This window comes from Ambystoma mexicanum, chromosome 5p (assembly GCF_040938575.1).
Source record: "Ambystoma mexicanum isolate Mex_15411 chromosome 5p, UKY_AmexF1_1, whole genome shotgun sequence".
NCBI lineage: Eukaryota > Metazoa > Chordata > Amphibia > Caudata > Ambystomatidae > Ambystoma > Ambystoma mexicanum.
The window spans coordinates 948091654-948116605 of NC_090930.1; positions in this window are offsets into that span (position 1 = coordinate 948091654).

The following is a 24952-nucleotide window of genomic DNA, read 5'->3' on the forward strand; positions in this document are numbered from 1 at the left end:
ATTAAAGATTACATAGGCCTGCAGCCTTTATCTTACTGCGATTTTGGAGGGATCCACATCTTAGCCTAACTATATTGTTAGTAGAAGATATCATGACCTCCGACATCGATAACAGCTCTCCATGTCTGAATTAAATTAAACCTCTTAAAAGACCATGGGCCTCGAAGAGCCCCTCAACAACTGACACAAGTCCAGCAAGGATGACTGCAGGCAGGTCACTAAAGAATGTCTTTCTCTAAAATCGAAACAAAGAGAACAAATAGAATTAAACAACAGAGTGTCCAGTTTTATCTAAAGCACCAAGTCCACCTAAGTCTATCGAACTATGCAATGTGGTTCGATAACCCCAGGAAAAGAGCTGATCCTCCTCAGGTCAAACTTATTGATATAGGATTTTGGCCTGCATGCAGAGAATGGCTCTATTGGAATGAGTAAATGCTTCTGCAATTGGCCTGAAGATGACAACAGTTTACATATTGTGCTGCTATGCCCATCTACTCAAATCCCAGAAAGAAATATCTTTTACCAATGCTGAAAAGATGGGGAGTGAATCAGGCATGTGCAGCTTTTCTTCAAGTTTTAGCTATTATGGACTTGCACTAAGCACTTTCTATGTACTCCTCTATTGAACATGGCTTAACACTAAGAAATAATTTGCTAAAATTGAGCTTGTATTGATATATATTATGAAATATTTTTAAATGGTTGTTTTTAAATGTCTGCTTTTATCTGTATGCTTCAGTATCTTTTATTCTATATGGTCTATGGCAGATTTGCTATTGTACTGTATTTGTATCTTTTATGTAACTTGTTCATTTTCTAAATAAAGAGCTAGACATTTACTGTTTTGAAGCATTCCTGCATCATGCCACTGCTTAAAACGCTTACATTGGACTCAGATGTGCCAGATAATTATCGTCCAATTGCCAACTGCCCTTTCCTTAAGAAAATCTTGGAGATGGTTGCGGTTTCTCAGCTCCAAAACTTTGTTGAGAATAATCACTGTTTGGAGACTTACCAGTATGGCTTTAGTCTTATACATAGCACCTAAACTGCTCTTCTGGATGCCCAAGAGCGACCTCCAGTGTCATACTTAGGATTTCTGCTGCTCTAGGCCCAAATAAGTGCATGTGCCCCTGTCTCCAACTTTACTCCACCTATGCCAGACTCTGCACCTTCACCAGATTCTGACCCTTCAACAGACTCTGTCTGCTTGGGTCAAACAATGCCGCTTCACCACAATTTTGTCACCCATTTTGGCACTATAACAACATAAGGACGGTTTTAAGGCTATAGGGATTAGAAGGTTATTACTCCCACTCTATTAATTCAAGCCTGCCATCATCTGCGTTATGTTAGTTGAAAGAGTGTTTTCAGATCTCTACTGGCCAAGATTTGGAGAAGGCAGTGTGTTCTACAGTTGGGTGAATTAGAGGTAATTGTTACAGCTAATTGTCTACTTTACGTTAGGTCAGAAAATAATCTTTTAGAGGAAGTGATCAGGACATAAGCTGTCTGCCAACTGGACACAAGAATATCTGGTTAATGGCAAGTTGCTGGCTGTCACCCGACGAGAAACACGTAGACTGGTCTGTAATATGAATGTTTCAGATGACATAATTACATTTCTACAAGCGGTCTTGTCAAATGTTAAAGTTTACATGTGAAATGTATGGAAGTGGTAAAGGCGCACCTTTTTAAAAAGTTGAATACAAATAATTCAAGGTCCTTCTCTTGGTTACAGTTCTAGTGTTAGCAGGGGGAACAAAGGAACTAAGGCAAGTTTGCATCTGCTGGAAGCAATATACCTCCAACCCTTTGGGTTAGAACACCATTAAAAGATGGCCAAATCACAAGTGAAGCTTTTAAGCTCTTCCTTGGCATCAACACTTCAGTAGTGAAGGTTCTTGGAACCTTAGTCTGTGCATTCTCACAGTGGAGTAATGGATAAGGGTGACTTTGAATATTCATGGGTGGGAAGCAACAGCATTCCTCGTAGCTGCGCAGTGCAGGCAGCTTTTATAACAAATGAAGTGATATGTACATTTTACATCATTACTCTTTGTGCCATTGTCCAATATACACAACACCCCGAGAGTAAAACTAAGTAATGGGTCGTGCATTGCAGCACATTATTACCTTTGTGGGTGTGGGTAAGGCTATGGGTCATGCCAGCTTGCGTTTATGGTATTTGAGAATGTTTGTTAACTCCTTAGAGTTGGTTGGACTGTACAGTACATAGGAACATGTTGAGATGTGTATGTCATAGATATAGATTTCCTGCTCTCGTCCGAGGTATTGATTCACAGTAAAAGTCCAACTTTGTGTTTAAAATTGAATTAATGTAAAGGTTGCTTCTGAACTTAACTGTTACGCATTGTCCAATAATTCTCAAAATTGTTTATGAAGGATGCACCACGTAGTGTTGATTTATTAGACAGTTTCAATTTTAATTGGTAACTCCAATAAAAAAGATTCAATCTGACATAGTTTCCATTGGGAAAATTAAATGCCTCTACATGTGTTTCTCCACCATTTTTGACAGATCTTCAGGAGGTCTTAATTATCTAAAGAAAGTGTTAGAGAAAAACTATAAAAATAAACATAAATTAATGTTCATGGATCAAAATTAATCACTAAGTTTGTAACTATTAATGGACACCTTGATGTAACAGTCAAACATTTAATTCTAAAAAGAATAATTGCTTTTTACAACAGGAACTGCTGACTATTAACATAGCCCAAGTGAATGTTGAATAATGCTTGAAAGTATACACTTTTGTTTTAGATAATCTATGCTGAAACCAGTTGCTAACACTTTAGTGCTTTTGTCATAATTTGAGTGAAGGATCTCTTTATCTGGAAGTGTGCCTGGAAGCTAAAGATATCTTGTGTAGTAAACAGGCAAGTATTCTCTGTGTAGTTAATCCAAAGGACAACAAAACATCTCTTATGTGTCCAAGGTTTTGAGAAAGGGTCTCAGACAGATTTCAATTGTAGATGTTACCTCAATTTTCTGTAAAGATAGGGTTTCAAAAAATAAAGAAACTGGATATAATAGTCCAGAGTTTGTATCTCGCAGTTTCCCCACAATTCAAAATGGCCGCTTTGTTTATATGTTATTACATGACATCATTACGTTAGCACGGTGTGTGATGAAGTCATTGCGTTGTTCACCGTGTTTGTTTTTAAACATGATTCCACGGCCTTTGATATATTATTATATCTTGTGGAATCTTTCCAAATCCTATAGTGAATTGTTGGGTGGCCCACTAACAAAATTGGAATTAATTCCAAATGTTAAAAATGAACGTTTTGTTCCAAAATGTTGCAGCAGGTTTCAGAAAAGGCTACAAAAAGTTGTTTATGACATTTTAGAAAAATTCAAAGGAAATAGAATACAAATCCATCTTTGTATAAATGATAACCATTGGTTCACAGAAAGAGCTGTTTGACCCACAGCATATATATAATTGCATTGATTTCTCTTCACTTTTGCATCTTTTGCATCGGGCTGAAAGTATCTTCATGTCCTTTTCATGGCTATATTGACCAACATAGGGAGAAATTGTCTATGCTTATCTGTAAATGGCTGGCCAGGTTCATTTCCATACTACAATTCCTTTTTATCCCCAGGAATTCGCTATACGGAATATTGTTTTTTGTATGCATCGGGTGATTACTCATAGCATGTAAAATGCTATTACCAGCTGATTCTTTTTGGTGCATTGTAGTCTGTATTTCTTCTCTGTGTATATAGATTTCAATATCCAGAAAAGGTGTTTTGTTTGTGCTGTATTGCATTGTTAGTACTATGTTGTCCTCATTTTCATTGAGGTAATGTAAGAAGTTTTTCGGTGATTTAAGATCTCCATTCCAAATGATTAGTATGTCGTATCCTGAAAAAATATGTTGTCTTCTTCTGTAAATGCTGTGGGTGTGGTTTAGGCTATGGGTCATGCCAGCTTGCGTTTATGGTATTTTAAAATGTTGTTAACTCCTAAGATTTGGTTGGATTGTACAGTAAATAGGAACATTTTGAGATGTGTGGTTCATAGATATAGATGTCCTGCTATCGTTTGAGGTATTGCTTCACAGTAAAAGTCCAACTTTGTGTTTGAAATCTAATTCATGTAAAGGTTACTTCTGAACTTAACTGTTCTGCATTGTGTTGTATACTTTGCAGTTGGTTCTCCTTGTAGTGCTGAGCGCGCATCTGAATGCCAACATGGACACATGATAAACTGAGCAGCGATGCATTTGCTTGCTTAGGACTGGGCAGCTTCTGTAAAGAAGGCTGCACGGATATCTTGACGGGACACTACAGACCTTTCTTCTTTACAGCTGTGAGTTGGTGCAAAGTTTTTGTTCTCTCTCCAACTTCTACGGCTTTGATATCCTTTCACAGGCTTCTTGATCCACTGGCGCATTTAGATTTACTCTTTGCCATTATACCTTCTGCACTATCTCTAAATGCTTGCACCCTTTGCGCGGCTAGAGACTTCCAAAATGCTGGACCCAGTAAGGAAAGTAATGCTGGCTTCTGAGCATCAATTTAGTACTCACCTGTGGGAACTCTGTGCTTGACTTAAGCTAGGCATGTGTTTAATATTGTAAAATGATGCATAATTTTTTACCTTTACTTCTCTGGAGGAAAAAATGCATGTCATGTTTATTTGAACATAAAAGTGATTGCTTAACACAATGGCCCTCATTACGACCCTGGCGGAAAGTGACTGACCGGACCGCAACAGCGTAAATAGCGTTTCCGCCATTGCACGAAGGAGCAAAGTGCGGCTAATCACGACCCATCGGGCACGAGCATTACGCCATGGCGGAATCCGAAAGGCTGCGATGGCGGAAATGACCCCAAAACGGCCCTTACCGCCGCCGTACGCTGCACCAGGTGCAATACCGCCACCCATCTTAGCGGTCACCGTAATGAGCGGTCACCGCAACGAGCGGGCACCGCAAATTACGGCCACCGTAAATATACGGAAACGGAAGTAAAAGCATGTGGCCGGAACGGGAAACAGCACGCCGCACAACTATAAAATCCGAATCCCAACACAACCATTAAAAATCCGACCCTGACACACATCCCAACCCGTTAGCAACCCCAGTTAAAAAAATAAATATGGGAAAGGTAGCCAAGAAAGCGTGTGACCGCAAGCGGCAGGTACACTTCTCCCGAGAGGAACTGACCGTGCTCACCGAGACCCTCCAGGAAAATGCCGCCGTCGTCTTCTCCAGTCAAATGACCAGGACGGCCCTTGCCAACAAGAAGGCCATATGGGCCCTGGTGGCACAGCGCGTAAGTGCGGTGGGGACAACACCCCGCACGCCACAGCAATGTCGCAAGCGGTGGGACGACCTGCGGATCCGCGTACGCAGCATACTTTCTGCGAACAGGAACATCGCCACAGCTACCGGGGGGGGTTCAGAGTCGCCCATCAAGTTGACCCCCTGGGAGGAAATCTGCGCCTCCACCATAGGAATGGAGAGCATAGAGGGAGTCGGAGGGATGGAGAAAGGAGTGCCGACATCCGGACAATCAGGTAGGTTGGCCAAGAGAAACAATGCGAAATCCACAAACCACGAACATGTGCAGTACCATGTGACCCCATAGTGCAATACATACTTTGCCCTGACAGCGCCCTCTAAAAGTCAGAATGAACAAACAAATCAATCAAGAAGCCATAAACAACCCCTACACGTGCAGCATGCACCCCCTAACTGCAGGCAGCCAAATGAATGCATCCTCAATCCACACGAAAATGAGACCACCTCCAAGGCCCAGTCCCAAATCAGCCTCATGTACCACCCCAATGCATTTGATACGTTGCCATTCCAAATCCGACAGACCCATAACTAACGCTCGCCCCTCTTTACTCCACCACAGGGTCCGATACCAACGACGAGCTGCAGGACACCCCTACCAGCACGCCTGCAAAGAGGGCCCGGACCAACGTCCCAAGAGCCTCCACCTCAGGTGCAAGGATCAAGACACGGCAGCAGCAGGAATCAAGTGGCAGCACACTGGAGGGGACTGCAACAGGCACCCCAGCAGCCAGCAAGTCCACAACCCCAGCACCACAGGTCCCCCCAAAGAACGTATCTGATGGCACTGCCTCTGGTGGTAGCAGCACCATAGGTGACACAGCTGTCATGCCAGCATGCTCCGACACGGAAAACAGTGCTGGCGACGTAGGTACCATCCATGACCTTTCCCAATCCCCCTGCATGTTCCATCCCCTACACCATGACGAAACCACGCAGGGGCACCCTGAAGACGACGACTGGCCAACCCCCACAAGTCCTGTGCCAAGGCAACATGTGTTGAGCAGCCCCCCTGTCACACCACCGCAAATGTCCATGGCCCAGCAGAGGCAACAGTCCCTCGACCTGCTGATCGAGCAACAGCAGGAAGTGTCCACGCTACTCAAGGACCATGCAAATGAATGCGGGGGTTCCAGGGCAGCCATGGAAACATCCACCGAGACACTCAGGGCACAAATAGAGAAAAGTAGTGAGAGCCTCAGGGGAGAAATGGAGAGAAGCACCGAGAGCCTGAGAGCACAAATGGAGAAAAGCACCGAGAGCCTGAGAGCACAAATGGAGAAAAGCACCGAGAGCCTGAGGGGGGAACTGCATGCGACGTCCAAAGACGTTTGTGCTGAACTTGCTGCTGTGCGCCGTGTGCTCTCGGAGCTCTCACAAACCCTCAGAGACATGCATGGACGCGAGCAGGCAGAGACATCATCCGTGGCAAGTTCCGTCCAGGGCAGCCCCCAACGCAGATCTGGCAGGAACCTGCGCTCCACGGGCAGGGGTGCCCCTGATACCCGTAGAGGGGGCTTGCAATAGCGTCCAACCACGGACAGCATGCATATTTGGACACTGGTGTTGGGGGGGGAGGTAGTAGGGTGGAGGGGGTGTGTTGGGCTTCACTGGGTGGCGGGTCCATAGGGTGTATAAATCAAATCACATTAACAATACAGCATCTCATAATCATCCAATGACATGTGTGGACATTGATATTTGCGTACGAGGCCTTCATAGGCGTACAGTCCACAATGTGCCTGTACTACACACACACAGTGCCACAGGTCCCCTTTCCGTGTAATAGGCACCATGCGTGGTTGCTAGAAGCATGCATCTATGATGCTCTGTCGGATTGCACGTGCATCCTGTGCCTCATGGACTCCTTGAGGTGCCTCCACATCCCCACCCTCATCATCATCATCATCTTCAGGTGCATGCAGTACAGCGTCAGGGGGCATGGGCACATTCCTACGTATGCACATGTTGTGCAGCATGACACATGCCATGACCATCTTAGAAACCTTCTCATGGCTGTACATGAGTGCCCCGCCAGACCTGCTGAGGCTGCGGAAACGAGCCTTCAGTAGGCCGAATGCCTGTTCAATGACCACACGGGTACGTGAGTGGGCATGGTTGTAGTCCTCCTCATGCTCGTTCTGTGGGTTCCGGATTGGTGTAAGGAGCCATCTCTTCAGTGGATACCCGGCATCACCTGTATGAGACGAATAAAGGGTGTCAGTGGAATGATAGTGCTAAGTAGCCCCCCCCCCCCCCTGCAAGGTCATTGACGCATCAAATGGGCCACGATGTCATGCATGGAATGAGACTCACCGAGTAGCCAGGATCTGTGCCCTGCGTGTCGCTCCATGTAGCGTGGTATTCTTGTGTTCCTCAGGACCATAGAATCATGGGTAGATCCTGGAAATCTGGCACAACAATGCGTAAATATCTTGTTGGAGTCACACACCATTTGCACATTGATTGAATGAAATTGTTTCCGGTTGCGGTACTGGACCTCCATGGCATGTGGGACAACCAATTCAACATGGGTGCAGTCGATGGCACCAATGCAACCCGGGATGCCGCCAAGTGCATGGAATCCCACTTTAGCGTTGGTAATCTCCTGGTACGTGCGTGGTAGTGTGATGTGGTCGTCGGCGTGCTTCAGGAGGGCATCGTGCACTTGGAAGAGTGTCCGTGAGAACAGTGGCTGTGAAATGCCATGCAACTGTCCCACTGTGTGCTGGTAGGTGCCTGTGGCCAGGAAGTGGAGTGCAGACACCACCTTCAGTAGGGGTGGGATGGCGGTTGGGCTATCTATCATCCTCACGAGGTCAGCATGTGTCATGTCCACAATGGCGATTATGGTGTCCCGGTCCAAACGGTAGAGGGTGTGGATCTGCTCAGCAGTGAGGTTGAACGGATCGGCTCGGAGGCGTGGGATTGCGGGCCGCCTGCGTGGTGGTAGTGGCAGTGCTTGTGGGCCTTGCTGACCCTGCCTTGCCCTCCTCCTCCTCCTTCTCCTCCGTCTCCCCTGTGCGCCCGGTTGTTGTACCTGTTGTTGTTCGTCGTCTTCTTGTAGTTGTAGCACTTGCAGTGCTATCTGGTCCCCCAGGCCCAACATCGCTAGTCCTGCCGGTAGCATTTTGGAGTGGGAGTGGTTGTGGGAGGGGTTTGGGTCTGCTATATATGTGCTGTCGGCCTGTATGGCCTCCACCTGTGCTGATTGAATGATTCTGTGGCAGATGCTATCCCTTCTGGCCGAGCACGTCCCGCACGTAAGGCTGCATTTGGCCGCATGGCATCTTGGGATTGGAATCATGTATCTAATCCCGATGGCAGTGTGATGTACTTTGACTGATCTACATGCTATGCTCCCATTGTTACACATGCTATGATTGCAGCCGCTTACATACCTGTGAAGAGTCAGTGGTATGTAGGGCTCGATCGATGGCCGACCCTCATGCAGCACAGTAACGTAATTCACCGACGGGCGTGGCGTCCCATTTGTGATTGCAGCCAGTTAGCATCATGACACACAGCCGCACTACATTGATGTAATTGTGAATGCAAGCGTTCACAGAAGTCTTTTCGACGTAATGTTGCAAGTGAGGAATTCGAAGGCCAGCATTTTGGGCTTTGAAGTAGCGGCGAGGATACGCCCACAGGTCTGGCTGGAAATGTAACGTTCTATTGTAGAATGTCCTTGGGACATGGCCCATAACGAGCAGGCAATGAATGATATGAATTGAATGGGATGCGCAATAGCGTAGTGGACGATAAGGCAGGACGTTCCCAAATCCATCTTGCTTCACAACACTACAGATCCGGCCAGGGGCACAGTGGTTTTTGCGGACTGCATTACGCACAGACGCGATGGAAGTTTCACATATTATGTGAGTGAATATTCATGCGTTTTCATTGCGGGATGAGGGAATGATGAATGGATGCATGGACTGATGATTCCGTTTAGGGTCTGCCATGTACATGGGTTTTTTGATTCACTCCCCTTCCCCTGCGTTATGTGATGCAAGGCTGCCATAGTGGGACATACGTCTATCTGCCCTTGTCGGATCCTCCCTGTCTCGACGCGCCTTCATACACTTGTGTCTAGGCACGTTACTAATCCCATGTCATGGGTTCTATCTTGACGGACGCATGCACAGTAACCGACGTTGCCAATGGTGTATTTAGCTCGATTGGTTTCGTTATGATTCGATACTGATTTAGGGGTGTGTATATTCCTTTGGAGTGGGCTAGCATGCATATGGGTGTGGATTTGGTGTGTTGAATGAAGATTGTAATGCATCATGAGTCCCGTAATGCAATCGGTTAATTTGTGTTTCTTTTGGGTGACAGGTATCTCCTGCCCTATTGCAGATGCCATCTCTACGCCACTCCTCCAGATGGTTTTTACTCTCGACTCCTGCAGCTTCGGGTGAATCAGTGGAGCACCATTTCGATCTTATGGGACGATCGCCAATGGGCCACATGCCCTTACGCTGTACTGGTGGCTAGGTGCAACATTTCGGCCTTTCAGCTCGACTAGTGCCTGCCTCATGGGACGGACCTGCGGTTCTTGCCGCTTCCATGTTGCCTTTTGGAACGTTGATGTAGGCCCTGTGTGCCATGATGGTACAGGGCGTCACACAAGTGGAAGCCGGTCAATTATTGCAGATGCAGCCCTCGGTGATGATGGTTGTTTTGGTGTTATTTCGCAAATTGCTGTGGGGCCTTTGTCATTTGGATGTGCATTTAAATTGTATTCCGATATTTGTCGTGTTGCGTTGTTCTTTGCAGGTGATGTGGCGATTTTCGCTTTGTGGCGGTATGTATTGCGAGATGATCTGCATTGTGTTCCGCCTTCTGAGTTGAGTTGTGTGGTACAGTACTGGCCGCGTTTGCCTACGTAGCACAGTATGGTCACGGATAGGGGCTGCCATTGTGTCTGTTTACATGATGTGCTGTTCAGGGGCGGGGGATTGGCTTTTGGCCGACTGGTGCCTGTCAGCCAGGTCGATTGGTGGAATGATGGGTTGTTCAGAATGTGGCTGGTCACAGGTGACTGTGTTTGCGTGCGTTTGTTGGAGGGGGACTGGGGTCATGTCCATTGGAATAGCTTCTGTATTGATGCCATCTGTGCCCTGCAGCTCCCATCGGCCCCTCTTGGGATGAGCCTGGCTGCTCAGTCACTCTGCCAACTTGTGTGGTACATGCTTCTGCTGATGGTTGGTTTGTTTACTGGCATGAGTACAGGGCTGGTGCAATCCCCCTCAGGATGCTGTTTTGGATGTTGCCTTGCGCTGGTGGCAAGCGATGGGGGACTACTGTTGTTTTGTGTCATGTGTTCTTGATTTTCATTTTGATGTATTGTACCTTCACATGCCTGTGCTGCGTCAGTACGGCTATGGTGACATGCCGTACATGGATGCCCACTCACGGGGCGCTTTGAGCCCCTGCATGCTTTTCTACGTTGGCATGCATGGGTGAATTGTGGATTTCACTGGTTGCATAGTGTGAGTACATTGCGCCTGCCAGGAGTTGTGCAATGAGGCCAGGGAGTGGAGTACAGGCACTCAGTGGGCCATTTACGGTTGGTTCACGTTGCCGTATTTCTCGCCATGGCGGAATGGTACTTTACGACGTGCTTGATGGCGTTCAGTACATGTCCGCTAGGGTCAGAATTCGCGTACCGTTGCGCCATGGCGGTGATTCCGGTTTTGCAAGGCGCGCGTGCGCGTACTTGGTGCAGTTAGCGTTGCCGTTCACTGCGGTGTCGCTAATGGCATCGTACTTTACGGTGACGGGTCATGATCGCAACGAGCGGTGTTCGATGGCGGTATTGCATTTCCGCCATCATTTTTCCATTTCCGCAAGGGTCGTAATGAGGCCCAATGTGTAAGTCTGTTGATTAGAAAGTACTCCAATGATAATGGGGAGTTGCGCCAATAAAACCATGGAAGATATTCCTGGTTTGAATATTAAAGAGCATTTTGGGAACATTAGAATGACAAAAGAGCTTTACCTGTCATATATGTCTGCAAGAGTTGCATGACTGAATCACTAAATGCCCTTGGAAGGCTCCCCCGAGATGTCATGGCAGTAGTGCCCAGCTCGCACGGGAGCCACTCGAGTGCCAGCATGGGGGAGCCATTGCTTTTAAATGGGGTACCACAGCCGCTGCTGCGCCAGCACAAAGGAGCTTTATAAAGGCTCCTTCAATCTCGCGCAGCAGAGGCTATGACACCCTATATAAATTATGTTAGTTTGGTGCCCCGGGCGACCGCCCATGTCACCCACACCTAAGAGCGGCCCTGAATGTTGGCCAGTATAGACAAATCATGTTTGCTTTACCCTTGATGGACAGTAACTATACATCATGGTTAAAGCAAAAAGATAAGTGTTATTACACGGGTAGACTGGCCCACATTCAATATAGGCCAGCCTATCCATGTGTTAATATTTCACTTAACATTTTTGATTTACCCTGGATGCACTCTACCAAGGGCATCCAGGGAAAAGCAAAAAAGAATGCCATGCACAAAGCAGTTTTTCACTTTAATAGGGCGCCGCTAGCCAAAAATAAAATACTCTGGTCAAATCTGCATAATTTGTATGTCTCTTCCCACCTCACTAAAATGACAAAATGCACTGTGAACCCATGACATTGAGGACAATTCCATTAGAATTAGAAACAAGCATTTGCCCTAATAGAGCTGACAATTAGATGTGATGTGTGATTAGTTTGAAAGATAAGCATGTTATCTTTTTCCTATCACTCAGCTAAATTGTGCATTGCATTGTACTTTTGAGTTACCCTTTAATAGGTAATTAGAAGTGATGGGATTGCACTGGAGTGCCTTGTGACCCTGGGTAAAACTGTTCTAGGAATTTGTGTTTACTAGCAGTGACTTTCTTGACAAACTGAAACATCAGTAATGAAAATATGTAGTGATGGCGCAAACACAATTATCTGGACTTACAATTGACTCAATTATAAATACTTGTTTATCAGTGCATGATTTACTTTCGGAATTTGGTGTTTTTTTCAACTCAGACCCATCAATTAGTAGAGTGCGTGACTTCCACGCCTTAAATTGTTTTTTCGGAGAAATGACAGCATGGGTATCCACTTCTGGGCTGCGAAATCTGCCAACTTTAGGACATCACAGGAGGTCAAAGCTCTGTCAGTGGAAGAAGCAGACCTGAGTAAAAACATTGTATGGAATTGAAAGGCTCGCTTTGCATGTAAAAGGGTCATCACTTTAGTAAGTGATGACTGTGTTTCTCAGCCTGCCCTGCTTGCAGGTTTTCTGACAAGTTTGGGGCATCAGGGGTTTGTTGTTTTTGTGGGTGATCAAACCCGAGAGTCGCAGGTCAGTTGACAACTCTGGTTTTTACTCTGCCAGACTGTCCTACATTCAATGTAGGCCAGTCTACCAATATAATAACACTTGATTTTATTTTACCTTTGATGCACAGTTACTATGCATCTTAACTGTGCATCAAGGGTAAAGTAAACATGACACATGTTTTCACTGGCCTACATCCACATGTTGTCACTGGCCTACATCCAATGTTCTCAGAGGCAGAACCCTCGAACTCTCCTGGCTTGATTCAGGCTTCCTCACTGGACTTGGTCGCTGACGCATATTAGACTCATAGATTTAACGCCACACCAGTTAAAACATTCACCAGCCACCACTGAAAGCTTCATACATAGGACAAACAGCAACCCCATGACAAATGAGACTCGACTTTCCTCCAGTCACTCATGGGTTTTATACCCATGGGTACCCGTGCCTTTCAATGGAGAGGGAGGTTTCAGACATAGCAAGACATTTGGGAGAAACAATGTTTCAAGTGAAAGTACAGTGTTTCAATATACAAGTCTTAGGCAAAGACTGCCTTCTCATGCTCACAAAGACTTGATCAGGATGGGAGGCAAATAGAGATACATTTTGAGGATTGCTGTCCACACTATTTCTATAGTTCAAACAAGGCCCAGGTCATGCGAGCCCACTTACTATATGACAAATTCCATCTGCTAAAGTCGTTTTGCCTAGGAAAGGGGAATTCTAAAACACGCTTCTATAGGCCAAAGGGCAAACACGTCAGATGCAAGCACTGTGGAAGTGGGTTTTACTAGGTCCCAGGTGGTAAAGCCTTCGAGGTTGGGACATGCGTAGAACAAAGGGCTCCCACAGCAATGGCAATAAGGCACTTGCTAAACATGGCAGTTAGCATTGGCTGAACATTACCATAATGATGCATGGTGTTAGAAGGGTTATTAAACATTTTCAAAATCCCTCCCACAGAACAAACACCCTGTCTCCCTCAAAACCGAATCAAATTTGTGAAAATTCCAGAAGCCCCTAATAACTCACCTGTTTCATCAACATTAGTTTGATTCATTTCTTAGGTACAATTTTTTTACAATGGTTCTCAATAGCGCTCTAATGTCCAAGGGTTTGAGCGCTTTACAAGTAAAAAATATTAAACTCCCCTTCCACCTTCTTTAGCAGCACCCAAAGTGGGGATATGATATGATATTGCATTTATAACACGTCTATATACAAGTGTTTCTAGGCACGACGAGGCAAGGGAGGGGAAACAGAGGGAAGACAGATAGCGATCCTACTAGGCCAAGTGACATTGAGATCGCACAAGTGCAGGGCAGGGGGGTGGGGAAATTGCTGGGGAAAAGAGGAGGGGGCAGTGCAGTACATAGGATAACAGTAAAAAAAAAACAATAAATAATAGATAAAAGTGCGGCCAGCTGGTGGCAAGTGAGTCAGGTGCTGGTAGGGGCTGTAGGGATAGAAAAACAGTCCCAGAGTGCAAGGGTTGCCAGGGGGGCACTGTAGGTGTGCAACTGGAGGGGAGGGGACCTAGGCCTGAGATCAGAGGGTGGGCAGGTAACCAGTGCAGTTGGATTCAGCCAGGAGATCAGCAGGGGAGAGGAAGAAAGAAAGCAGAAGCAAAGAGGAAGGTCTTGAGGTGCTTCCGGAACCGGAGATGGTTCTCCTCAAGTTTTAGTGAGATAGGGAGGCTATTCCAGACTGATGCCCCAGAAGAAGAAAGAGATCTACCACCAACTCGCTGCTTGGAGAAGCGACTGACCCTGAGGGAGTTGGAGGCGGATAAGCGAAGAGCTCGAGAAGGAAGATATTTAGGAAGAGAGACTTGAGGGTATTGAGGCCCCAGGCCCCAGAAGCCTTGTGGACAATGCAGAGGGTTTTGAACTTAATCCACGCTGCCACTGTGAGCCAGTGCAGAGATTTCAGTCCTGGAGAGATACAATCCCTGGGCTTGAGGCCGAGGACAAGTATCGCAGTCCTGTTTTGGATGAATTGCAGAGGGCAGAGAGTAGAGGCAGGCAGATTTAGAAAGAGGCTGTTGCAGTAGTCCAACCTGGAGAGAACCAGAGCTCTGGAGACAGTGAGCTTCTGGGGGAAGGTGAGGAAAGGAAGAATACCTCTGAGGAGGTGCTGCTGGTAGTGTGACTTCTTAGAGACGTCAGAGATATGATGAGAGAAGGAAAGGGTGGAGTCGGAGATGGCCCAGAGGGTTTTAGCATCACAGGTGGGAGCAGGAAGAGGGCCAAGAGAGGCCGCCCAGAGAGTGACAAGGAAGGATGGAGCAGGTGTACTGATGAGGAGAATCTCGGTCTTACTGGCATTAAGAGAGATCATTGTCGGCACACCGCTCCTGGACAGCAGATAGACAGTCAGAGATGAGAGAAGAAGAAGAGGTGGCAGAAGGGATCCTGAAAATGAGTTGAGTGTCATCCGCATAGCACTGAAAGTTGGGGCAGAGAGCTGCAATGCAGTGGGCAAGAAGTGCCAGGTATTGGTTGAACAGCCAGGGAGAGAGGTTAGACCACTTGGGAGCACCACAGGTAGAGATAGAGGAGAGGAAGGACCCAAGTTGGACCTGGGACGGTCGATCGGATTGGAAGGAGGTCAGCCAAGCCAGGCCCTGATCAGTGATATCCTGGTTATCACAGAGACGGTTGAGCAGGATGGCATGGTTGACCATGTCAAAGGCAGAAGAGAGATCAAGTAAGATGGGGAAACAGGGGGTGTTGGAATCAAGGTTGGAGAGCAGGTCTTCACAGATGTTCAGGAGAGCAGTTTCTGTGCTTCTGGCAGCTCTGAAGCCAGGCTGATGATCGTGGAGACAACCAACAGATTCAGAGTGAAGATTAAGCTGGGAGATGGCTAGCTTTTCCTGGAGTTTGCCTGGAAAAGGAGTGGTGGAGATTGGACGATAGTTAGCTGGGCAGGAAGGGTCGGCAGAGGGTTTCTTAAGAAGAAGGTGCACACGGGAGTGCTTCAGGGGGGAGGGGAAGACTCCAGTGGCGAAGGAGTGGTTGCAGAAATCAGCCAGAGCAGGAGCCAGGGTGTCAATGTGGTCCTTAATGGTTTTGGAGGAACAGGGGTGAACCTGTTTTGACAAGACTTTCATAGATCTGACTGCCTAGAAATCACATCTGGGGAGAACAAGGGAAAGATAGAGAAGGAGGGAGGATAGGTGGCTGAACAAGGGCCAGAGGAAGAGCAGGGAGCAGAGGAAGGAGGGGGAGAGGAAGAGAGAGAGGACAGGATGTCCTGAGTTTTAGAGATGAAATGAGAAGCGAGGGCCGTGCAGAGGGCCTAGGAGGGGACAGAAGAGGTAGAGACTGCAGCCGGATTGGCCAGCTCCTTGCAAATTTTAAAGAGTTTGGCCGAGTTGTTAGATGCGGCGGAGACGCAGGCTTGGATGTGGGCTCTCTTCTTGGTGCGGACAAAGAGCCGTGTGGCCTTTGGAGCAGGCGGCAGGCCTGTTTGTCAGAGGATGTACGGGAAGCACGCCATGTCCTCTCAGCCATCCTGCACTTGCATTTAAGGGGGACGAGGTGTAAGTCGTACCAAGAGTTGCACTTGGCTTTGGGCTTCAAGCAGATCCTCATGACAGGGGCAAGAACATCGAGAGTATCAGATATAGCAGAGTGGAGCATGGAAAGGGCGGTGTCAGGGTGTGAATCAGCAAAGGGTGGAGGAGGGGGGGGAGAAAGTGGCGGCGAAAGCCTCCACTGACACACATTTCATGGGTCGGGTAACCGAAAAGGTGGGTGGCAGTGCTGGATTTGGCTTGGCTTGAGGGGTAGAGAGGGTGAGATAGGAGGAAAGGAGAAAGTGATCACTCCAGGAGAGGAGAGTGGTGAGAGGGATGGAAAGGGGAAGGTTTGAAGCGATCAGAACATCCAGAGTGTGCCCTGCAGAGTGAGTCAGGCCAGAGGAGAGAATAGAGCGTGAGAGAGTCACAGAGGTCACGAAAGAGTCAAGGACAGGAAGCATCCAGGTGAATGTTGAAGTCTCCAAGAAGGAGGTGTTGAGTGGTTGAGACCAGGAGGGAAGAAGAGAGGTCTGCCCACTCAGAGAGGAAGGAGGAGATCTGACCAGGTGGCCATAGATGGTAGCCACAGTAAGGGAATGACTAGGAGAGAGAGAGAGCCTGCAGACGAGGCATTCGCAAGAGGAGTAGGCCTGCGTAGGAATGACAGAGGCAGGAATCCACTCTGGGAAGCTCAGGGCTACACCCCCTCCGGAGCAGTTGGATCTGGGCACAGAGAGGATCTTGTAGCCACCAGGGCGGAGAGTGTCAAAGCTCGTGACAGAGCTGACCGTGAACCATGTCTCGGTGAGACCGAGAACATCAAGGTCAAGTTCCTCCAGGAGGCCACAGATGTCATGGGAGTGTTTGACAGCTGAGCGAGTGTTTAGAGTGGCAATATGGAGAAGGTTTCCATCCTTGGAAGACTTCCGGGGAGGAGTGCAAATCAGTGGTACGCCCTGCGGAGGTGTAGAAGAAGCCCGAGGGGGGGCAGAAGAGGAAGGAGGAGAGGGCAAGGTAGCCAAGAGGGAGGGAGCATGGTGAGGCAAGGAAGCCGTGGAGGAGAGAGAGGGGACAGCAGGAAATGAAAGGAAATTGATGAGGTGCGGGAAGCGTCTATCAAAGAGGAGAAGGTTGGCTTGAGGGCCTTGGACCAAGTCGGTACCATTCAAGTAAACATTAATGATGACCTTAGAGGAGTGGAAGGAGTGCAAGAGGGCCTCCCACCGGGTACCACCATTAACGGGAGAGGATGAGAAGGGAGGGAACACAGAGACCATGTGTAGAGTCCATAGGTCCAGCGAGGGAACGACAAAGAGGATGTCGGTGAAAGTTTGCCTGAAGGAGTCACTGGTATAGGTGTCAGCGATAGGGAGGCCTGGGTTGGAGACTTCTTCCTAGCAGATTTAGTGAGAAGAGCAGGATAGTTGATAGAGAAGCAGTTAGAAAAGATAGGAGAGACAGAGAGCACCATAGAGCAGGTAGGGAGAGGGGAGAAGAGGAAGGGAGTGGGAAGGGGTAGGGGAGGACTAGGGAAGGACACAGGGCAGGGAGCAAGCAGACGAGACGGAGAGAGATGGGACAAGTTGACAAATGGACAAGATGACAGGCGCTTTGATAGTGGTAGAAACGTTTGCTAGATGAGTGCTATGCTAGGAGGCAAGCCACAGAGCGACACTACTTTCACAATGCAATTTTAAAACAGGAGAAAACACACCTAAGTTTGAGAGTCCTGAATAGAGGGGAAAAGGCCTAGGTTTCACAATGCAGATCATCAAATCCTTCCTGGGCCAATCCATAAAGGGGACCACCACTCTCTCTTCTGCAATCTCCTTCCTGAGCTTCACTTCCACTGCAGCAGCCATTTCCTTAGTTGACCCTTATTTCCGCCCAGCTTCTAACTCTGGGACCATGTCAGACCAACCTAAAACCAAATTGAAACTCTCCCCTAGCACTTTTGCCCCCTCTCCATCCAGGCAGAATTCAAAACACCCGAAAACAGGCCAATCTTATTTGTTCTATGGGTCCTTGCCCACAATCCCCCTTCCTTTGCCCTACCATGATTACCAGCACCTCTTTCTGTGGTAGTGAAGCACTGAGTAACCGGCCTGCACACTTCCTGCGCTCATGCTTAAATTGACAAATCTGCTCTGAAACAAGCCTCTTTGTTAAAGGCCCAGCATGCCAGAGGGCGTTGTCCTCTGCACGCTTACTCCATACCCTCTTATGTCGGGTGGTCGAGAAAGGGCTACTATGGTAATGGCAAACCACTCGATGTATGCATCGCTGGGGTGGGAGCGTCAGTGCTATCCACTGAACCAAAGATCTGTGTCTAACTCCCCCACACCGCACGTTCATCCTCTCCCATCCTGGCTCTGAACTCCTCATCGTCCTGCACCTAGGCCAAGTCTCCAAAATGTACAAATGCCTTCCTGATAACATCCATATACTGAAAGAGCATCACACACCACTCAGGATACTTCTTGAAGTAAACAGCATAAATAATAAAAACAATGTTCAGTTCTTAAAGGTGACGGCACCTTTGGTCTTCTAGCCAACTCCTTTTCTTCCGCCTTTGACCTTTCCTTTGCCCTCACGACTCTATGCAGCAGCTTAACTATTTCCACAAACTCCCCCTTCCAGATGTTTTCTTTCGGCAACTGCATCAAATATAACTGTAAAGATTCCATTGTGCCCATGTAGGGTAGCTTCTTTCCTTTCCCATCCCTTTGTGTTCCATCATTCCCTTGATCCTTCTATCCTTCTCGCAAGTTCTTCTTTTTCCCTGCCATTGTGCACACCATGCCCCTTATTCACTTCTCCATTCTTCTCCCCCAGCCAATTTCCCATTGCTTGTATTCACATCTATATCCACCCGCTTATTCCTAGGTACGCTGACTGTACCTCCGTGTCACCCCTTGTTACTCCCCTCTTCCCTCTCTCCCTTTCTTCACACCTGATACCCTCCACATGTCTTCCTGGTCCTAGCTGCCTCCTTTTTCCCATTCTACTTCACCACTTAAGTCAGTCGTGCATTCCCAAGCCAAAGACCAACCATGCCATAGCTCACCTCTCAGTAGCCATGCCATCCTCTACACTGATGTCATCCTGCCAGATTCTGCAACACTCTTGCTCCTTACCGTCACCTGCACAAACCTGTTATGAGAAAAACAACATCTGCCAAACAACCATCTGCACACACACACTTTTTCTCTCCCTGATTTGTGCTCCTTATTGCCCCAAATCGCCCACCACCAAGGCAAAACGTTCTCCTCCCCATCCAACCTACGCAACCTCCTCTCTTTGTTCCACAATCTCCCCCTCTTCAATGGTCTGCCCGTACTCATCTCCTAACCATTCCGCTCTGTCCACCTCTTCCCAATCCATCACCACCTCTTCAGACCTCACATTCCTTCTGCACTCTGTGTCATTGCCCATCCCCACTGGTTCTGGGCTGCTACAGATCCTCCCGGAGGGAAGTATTCACCTCCAACTCTTGGACACCATCCCCAGGGACGGGGGTCCCTGCCATGGTCCATGAAGCTGCTGGAAGGAGCCGTCTTCATCTCTACTGCTCTTCGCTGTACACTGGATTGCCATTCTGGACCCTTCTCGACTCTGCTGCTCCACATCTGTAGGCTAGGGTGTCTGTACCTCTAGACCCTCCACTTGCTCTTCACTCCCACCCCTCATCCTCTTTTCGGACACTACGGCCTGGTACGCCTCACCAACCTAACTCTTCTGCAGCCCCCGCAGCTCCACATACTCCCCTCCCACTGCCCCACGTGACCCATTACCATGCCACGTCCGCTCAGGACCCTCTTTCATACCCTTGTCCACCTTGCCCCCTTCTAGTCCCTTTGCTCGAACCACTCTCCAATAATAGCCCCTCTACTAGGCCTGCCTTCTTCTCCCCGATCATATGATCCCTTGAACCTGTGTGTGGTTGCATTCTACCACCGCAGTGATGGTCCCGTCTGAGGCCGCCCATCTCTGTGGCATCTGTGCCCTGCCACCTCCCCTCTGCTGACGTGCCTGCCACCGCCTCCGCCAGCTGTCCTTGGCGTGCTTGAGAAACCAAGTGCAATGCTTCTTTCAGTGCCTCTGGATCTAGACGCCACGTGCCATTGTCACTGACCCACTCCCATCACCACTTCCCAGGTGTAATTTAATCTGCTCTGGGAAAAACCAAGGAGGCCTGTCCGTGCTCTGGCCCTGCACAATGTTTTAATTGGGCCGCAATATTTTGTGGACATTTTCCACCTACCCCAAACAGGCACATGCAATTTTTATTTATTTAGCAAAGATTTGTTATGCACCTGGGACCTCCAATTTAACAATATAGATTCTCTACAGCCCCCTTCCCTTTCAGGATAAAAAACACTCAGGTTTGCAAAGAAGGTACATTTATTTATTAAAAGCTAGAAATAATCAAACCAATTCAAAATGTAAGCAAATTACATAATTCTCAATGTAATTCCAATTGTCAATAGTTACTACAATGACAAATGAATATAAACGGATCAATTGAATTGTTACTGCTGCATATAACTTGAATGTACAATTTTTTTAAAACACACACATCACCAAATTTAGATTTTGGCTTACCCTGAGCGCACATCCACCATGTGTTGAAGAGTGTATGCGGGTTCAGGATAAAGCTTTAATTTGATAAAAAAAACAGGATTAAATCAAAACATCCCTACCCATCTAAATATCTCTATTTATTTTGAATACGCACCTGCTCTCTACTCAATGGACATGTGAGCATCTCGCACAGCATTGCAGTAAACACAATTCAAAAACAGGCTACTTTATAACCCTGCATGCAAATCACTTTCAAATGTAAAAATGCATGTGGAGTGGCGGCGAGTGGCAGTCCTGCAGTATTCCTTGCCTGCAGAGTCTGCTTTCCCTGTCTTCATTGGAGGTGGAGCTATCCCTCAACTACTCTATAACTACCTCAACCGTCCGGAGAGCGGACGCGGAGCAGCGACGAGTGGCAGTCCTGCAGTATTCCTTGCCTGCAGAGTCTGCTTTCCCTGTCTTCATTGGAGGTGGAGCTATCCCTCAACTACTCTATAACTACCTCAACAGTCCGCGGAGCGGACGCGGAGTGGTGGCGAGTGGCAGTCCTGCAGTATTCCTTGCCTGCAGAGTCTGCTTTCCCTGTCTTCATTGGAGGTGGAGCTATCCCTCAACTACTCTATAACTACCTCAACAGTCCGCGGAGCAGCGGCGAGTGGCAGTCCTGCAGTATTCCTTCCCTGCAGAGTCTGCTGTCCCTGTCTTCATTGGAGGTGGAGCTATCCCTCAACTACTCTATAACTACCTCAACAGTCTGCGGAGCAGACGCGGAGTGGCGGCGAGTGGCAGTCCTGCAGTATTCCTTGCCTGCAGAGTCTGCTTTCCCTGTCTTCATTGGAGGTGGAGCTATCCCTCAACTACTCTATAACTACCTCAACAGTCCGCGGAGCGGACGCGGAGTGGTTGCGAGTGGCAGTCCTGCAGTCATGGCAGGCGAGGCTGCGAGGACTGCCACCTCCCCAACCTCTCCATTCACTGACTTGGAAGCAAAACGCTGGATGCGCAGTTTGCGTCCTCCCTCTATTTTGGAAGAACTGACAATCGTCAAACATAATCAAGTCTACAGTTTCTCCACAGCTTGTAGCTCAAATGGAAAAACAGGAAAAACTGACAAGCCGGCAACGACACTGCTCACCTATAAACAGCAACAGAGGAAAGCAGCCGTTCTTACGGCCCCTTCAGCGTTCTCAACGGAAGAAAAACAACGAGAAACAATGCCGGAGCCAGAGCCAGGAGTTTCTGCAACATCAACCACAGAGGACTTGCATCTTGAAGTCCAACTCACTGGGAGCTTCGTGGACCCTGTGAACACTGTCCCTCTGGCGCACTCACCTATTGGTCCCGGAGGGGATACTAGGTCCGTGTCGCCCAGGGGAGAGGATCCAAGCCCGCGAGGCAGTACGTTGTCGTCGTCCAAAGCCTCTGACGCAGCCTCGAAGACCGGTTAAAACTGAAGTCAGCCGCACGAGGAAGGTCCAGCAACTGCCGAGTCCGGACCGGTCGAACCCTGCAATCGCGTCGCAGTTGTAGCCATCATACACTGCGACGCGGCCGCTGGAAAAGGAGACCCCGCCCTGCAGGGGCGTGGCCTATCATCATCTGCATCGGCATCGAGGACCCTCCTCGAGTCTCTCCACCAGGATGAGGAACTCGTTTGCAACGATCGGGAAAATCCAGGAACTGCTCAAAAAAAGGCAGATAAACTGTGCTCTACTTCAATGCCGGCCAGGTCAAAACAAAGTAAACACCCCAGACATTCACCGGCAGCCCATAAAACAACAGAAATTAAACACCTTAAAGGCGGTAAAAAAGTCAACAAAAAGAGAAGGCTGCTTTTAAATAAGGGCATAGTCACAAAGATAAATAACAACAACGGCCTGACAGCCTATTCAAAAAGATCAGGAAAAGCAATGCAAAACACTGCCCCACAAAACCTGCTCACCAGGTTTTTCAATCCAAAAACTTCTCAATACTCTCATTGTACAGCAGAGCTTACGGACACTGAAATTTTGGAAGCACTAGAGGAAAACCCCCCACCGTCAAAATACAGGAAGACTGTTCACCTGACACACCACCCACAAACGTTGGTGATTCTAGCTACTGCTATTTTACATCAAAAGGAGGTGCAACATTCCAACACCTCAGAGGCTACGCCACCTCCGTTCAACCAGAAATCTCAGCCCCAGACGGTGAAGGGGAGAGAGCTCCAAACAAACCCCCCCGTACAATCAAAAGCCCCACCCGGGGCAATTTCCAGCATAAGCGATGACAAGGAGCGTGACGTTGGCCTACCAACCAATACAAACGGAACAGTCAAGAACTCTCCACCGGTAACCACAAAAGAGCAAGTGTTAACAATTCCCAGACCGGAAGATTTCCAACCTGATCCTCAAACTTCTTGGTCAGGCTCCGGACCTCCTCCAGACCAGGAAAAGTATAAGTCTACTCCGACGGCAGATTTGGCCCAACCTATAACACCAAATAACGCCTCCACATTGGACAAAGAAAATTTTAGAAGTACTGGTCGTGAGACGGAAAGCCCAAAACCAACTTCTACATTACCAGCTAGGGCCTCTCACAGAAGACACTCTCTCGACCATCCTCCCACAAGATATTATCACAAATCTTACAAGACGGCCTCTACTGTTCTTTCGCCACAAAGAAGTCCTAGCGACCAAGTCAAATCGCCTTCAAAAGTTCCATCAGCGAAAAAAACAGAAATTTTTTCCATCATGTCTGCAATTTCAATAGGCCTCACCCCATTCACCAAACTTTACGAATCTTTAAATGAGACTCTTAAGGACAACACTTTAATTCAAGTGATGATGTACACTAAACTCATCTTCCTGGAGGGTCACGTGATGGCCCACGAAGAGCGCCTGAAACAAGCCAAAGACCAAAACCATTACTTTACTCCATCTCAACACAAATCGAGAAAGGAAAATCCATCACTTGCCGACTCACCGCATAATAAAACCACGAGAGAGGTGGGAGAACAAACCTCCTTGCTCATAGATTTGACAGTGCAAACTACCACCAGAAACTGTCAAACCCAAACTGGCACAACCCAAACGAATTCAATAACAAAACCCAGAGGCCAAGATGAGAGAAAGGAAGTTGTGCTGGTAGTGGACGACACCTTCCCCCGAGACACAGGAAACTCCTTCCAGAACCAAAGCACTGAACAAGCCTTTAAGATCTTCACCAAAAAGAAAACGGATCAGGATCAAAGCAAAAGGAGCGATTTCCAACCTTACAAGCCCAAGATTCAACAGGAACCCTCAACTAAATCCAGAACTAAACTGAACAGAGTCGACCCAGAGTGTGCTAGAGTGGAGATTAGATCCTTGTCAACCCAGAGTACTCCCACCCCCCAGAATACAGCAACTCACTCTCCCAAAACGACTGAAGATTTTATGACCCAGGAATCTTTGATGAACATTAGCCTGCACTTAGAGGAATGCCACCCATCAGACCCCATCGAGGAAACAGCTGAAACGCAGGGAAAATAGAAATCCTAGTGGGCCATCATTTCAGCTTAGACGCCACCCCAGAAGAAGTGCATTTAAACCAACGTGCACCCTTCCTCACATTAGAAGAAAGTCGTAACAAAACAATTCAAAACTCAAGGAAACTGGAACCGAAAGCAACGGAACATCAGCCAACAACTCAACAAAAAAAAAAACAACGTCGAGCTCTCAAATGGTGAGGAACACTAGACCAAGGTTTGGCTCACAAAGACATCACGCTCGGAGCCACAAAGTCTCGAAAGAGGAACAGCCACAAGAAAAAACGTCTCGCAAAGAAAAACCAGAGCAAAGTAACCGAAAACAAGAAACTAAGGTTCTGCATTACAGATCCAAAACAGAAAAATACAATAAGACCTCCAAAGCCCCACATGAACGACTGTGGGTCCTCAAACTGGAACAAATTCCAGGAAACCACGACAACGTGATTTTGAATAGAAGCTCAGTACTAATACTATTCAACCACGTGCCCAAGCTGAGGACAATTAAAACGGATGACCTAAAGATTGTTGATCCAAGCCACAGGAAACGTCAGGCGCAAACATATCTTCATATTTCTTCATCAACGATTAAAGACCTACTAAGAAGAGAAGCAAAAAATCTACAGAAGATGGGATACAACCTCACAGAATCAA